At 40.8% G+C, this 3671-nt stretch overlaps 1 non-coding gene across 1 annotated transcript; it reads right to left on the minus strand.

Moving 5' to 3' along the window:
- Positions 1 to 1755: 1755 nt before the first annotated feature.
- TRNAF-AAA (transfer RNA phenylalanine (anticodon AAA)) lies at positions 1756 to 1828 on the minus strand. Its single transcript has one exon. It is a non-coding gene; the product is annotated as a tRNA-Phe (tRNA).
- Between the last annotated feature and the right edge of the window lie 1843 nt (positions 1829 to 3671).

Here is a 3671-nt window from a genome sequence, read left to right on the forward strand (position 1 = left end):
ATGCTGGGAAAGATTGAAGGTGGAGGAGCAAGGGATGACAGAGGATGAGATGGTTGGATGGCATCCAGACTCAATGGACCTGAGTTTGAGCAAGTCCTGGGAGATGGTGAAGTACAGGGAACCCTGGCGTGCAACAGTCCATGGGACCACAAAGAGCAGGACATGACTGAGTGACTGAACAACAACAACAAAATGTCATTGGGATTTTGGTAGAGATTGCATTGAGTATGCAGATTGTTTTGAGTAGTACACACATTTTTTATATTAATTATTCTTTTTCAATTTCTTTTGTCAGTGTTTTATAGTTTTCAGTGACAGATACTTCACCTCCTTGGTCAAATTTATTTCTAAATATATTATTATTTTTGATGCAATTATAAATAGAATTGCTTTCTTAATTTCTTAAATAATTCATTATTAGCATATAGAAATGCAGCTGATTTCTGTATATTGATATTGCATCCTACAAAATTATTGAAATTATTCATTAGTCCTAATAGTTTGTTGGTGGATTCTTTTTTTTTTTTTTAACTTTACAATATTTTATTGGTTTTGCCATATATCAACATGAATCTGCCACAGGTATACACGTGTCGCCCATCCTGAACCCTCCTCCATCCTCCCTCCCCGTACCATCCCTCTGGGTCATCCCAGTGCACCAGCCCCAATCATCCAGTATCGTGCATCGAACCTGGACTGGCAACTCATTTCATATATGATATTATACATGTTTCAATGCCATTCTCCCAAATCATCCCACCCTCTCCCTCTCCCACAGAGTCCGAAAGACTGTTCTATATATCAGTGTCTCTTTTGCTGTCTCATATATAGGGTTATTGTTACCATCTTTCTAAATTCCATATATATGCGTTAGTATACTGTATTGGTGTTTTTCTTTCTGGCTTACTTCACTCTGTATAATAGGCTCCAGTTTCATCCACCTCATTAGAACTGATTCAAATGTATTCTTTTTAATGTATTTTTATATTTAAGATTATGTTATCTACAGACAGAATCAATTTTGCTTCTTCCTTTCTGATTTGGTTGTCTTTATTTCTTTTTCTTGACCAGTTTTTCTGACTAGAATTTACAGTACACTGATGAAAAAAAATGGCAAGAGTGGATAACCTTGTTTTGTTCCATTTATGCAGGAAAATATTTCAGTTTTTCACCATTGAGTCTGATGTTTGCAGTGAACTTGTCAAGCTAAAGTTTGGTCAGTTTTTGAAAATATCAGCTCTTAGCTTTAGTGATCTTTTCTACTGTCTTTCTAGTCTCTATTTCATTTATTTATGCTCTGATTTTGGTTTACTTCCTTCAACTAGCTTTGAACCTAGTTTTTCCTTCATTTTCTAGTTCCTTGAGATATAGATTTAAGTAATTTATTGCAATTTTTTCTTTTTCTTTTTTTTGACTCTGTTTTGATGTTTATGCCTTAGATAAAACCTCCATCTTTCTTACACTTGAAAGACTCTCCTCATATAAGAGATGAATCTCTTCAATCAACGCAACCTATGCTCATGGATTTCCCTCAAACCTTTGTGATTGTTCAAGACACCATCCTTGTTCTTACTGGCTCCCAGTAGATGATGGTGTGCCAAGATCCTTCAGTGTCCTAAAGTGAAAGAAAAGTGGTTACTCAGTCTTGTCCCACTCTGTGCAACTCCACGGAGTATAGCCTATCACACTCCTCTGTCCACTGGATTTTCCAGGCAAGAGTACTGGAGTGGGTTGCCATTTCCTTCTCCAGAGGATCTTCCTGACCCAGGAATTGAACCCGGGTCTCCTGCATTTTAGGCAGACGCTTTACCGTCTGAGCCACCAGGGAAGTCCTTCAGTGTCCTAACAGCACGGGCCAATACCCATATACCTGTTTGGCTCCTGAAGGACTATTGATTGCCTGACGCTTCCTCTCCTGCTGGTAAGTCGCTTCAGTCGTGTCCGACTCTATGTGACCCCATAGACGGCAGCCCACCAGGCTCCCCCATCCCTGGGATTCTCCAGGCAAGAACACTGGAGAGAGCCATTTCCTTCTCCAATGCATGAAAGTGAAAAGTCAAAGTGAAGTGGCTCAATTGTGTCCGACTCTTAGCGACCCCAAGGACTGCAGCCTATGAGGCTCCTCCGTCCATGGGATTTTCCAGGCAAGAGTACTGGAGTGGGGTGCCATTACCTTCTCCGTCCTCTCCTGAGTGAAAGCTAATTTGAAGATCAACATCAGTATGAGATGGGAATGTCAGGGGATTTTTTTCCTATCAGGAAAAAAGCTGGTGATGGTTGTTTTTACCTTCTTACTCTGTCTTAAGCCAGAAGGAATAGATGCTAGAAGTGCTTGTGTGCCCAAATAGAACCACTTCTGTTTTGTGTGGTGTTGAGGAACTCATCATGCTTGGCCTCATCATCTCCCAGAGCTGTGTGATCTGGGAGCCAGTCTCTAAGGTAGCAGCTTTAACAGTTGGGGTACTAGATGTATGGAGAAGCTCCTTCCACGGAGAAGCTGAAGGTGTGATTTTACTGTTGGAGTGAGCCAGAGGAGATAGTTTTTTCAGGCCCTTGGGAGAATCCCAGTCAGCGAGTTGATTAGGAGCCAGAAACTCAAGCAGTAGTTGGGAAAGTACAGAGTCCTATTTCTTCCAGGGATAAATTAGGAGATAGTGATGGACATTCTGCCTGCTCCTTTTGTGCTGAGTTCAGGAGGAGTGCTTCAGCATGTGCTTGTGTGCTGACTTGAAAATTATTTTCATTTGTTTTTTGTTTAATAAGCTTATATGGTATTTGCAAATGCTGAACTCCATTTACCATTAGAGCTAGATAATTTAGGGTCCTGTCGCTTGGGTAGCAGTCATAAAAGTTAGATGTGTAAACAAGCTCCTTCTAAGAAGATAGCAACCTGGTTTTATTGTTGGAGCAAGACTGAGGGAGAAATAACGCGGGTGAAGTGTCCACCGAGGTATTGTTTGGCCTTACTCAGAACCTAGCTGCAGGCTGATTAGAAGCCAGATACTCTGGCTGTAGCTGAGTAAATATGTAGCCAAACTTCTTCCAGGGAAAAGTAGGAAGATGGGTATTTTCATCTCCTCCCTTTGCACTGAGCCTGGGGAGGATAGCCTCATAGAATTTTTGTGCATCTGTTTAGCAATTGATTCTTGCTTGCAATAGTCCTGTAGTGAGGGCTAATGTGATTTGAGGGTCCATTCCTAGAACAGCATCCTTAAATGATAGGTCAGTAGATGTATGTTCCAAACCCTTTACTCCTCAAGAAGAAGCTAGATATTGGGAGTCCCTTCCCAGTTGTAAGGCTCTGTGCTGGGTATGAGATTATGGCAATAGGATTTATGGCAAATACCTACGCAAGTCAGTGTGGTATTTTCCCACTTGCCTGTTATGTAGAAGTAACTCAAATAGCTGCTGGATTTCTCTCAGACGGAATTGACCCATGTTGTATATTAGATATATCTGTGGGAAGCAGGAAAGTCTCCAATGTCACCATCTTGATACAGTCCTCTTCTTATTGATTTCTAATAGTTCTAGAAGTTGTGTGTACATTCTAGACACTAGTCTTTTCTTGATCATATGTTTGGCAATATGGCTCACATTTTCACTTCCTCTATAGTTTGTTTTGATGGACACAAGCTCTTCATTGTCACAAAGTAGACCTATCAATACTCTCT

The sequence above is a fragment of the Bos taurus genome, chromosome 15, assembly GCF_002263795.3.
Source record: "Bos taurus isolate L1 Dominette 01449 registration number 42190680 breed Hereford chromosome 15, ARS-UCD2.0, whole genome shotgun sequence".
NCBI lineage: Eukaryota > Metazoa > Chordata > Mammalia > Artiodactyla > Bovidae > Bos > Bos taurus.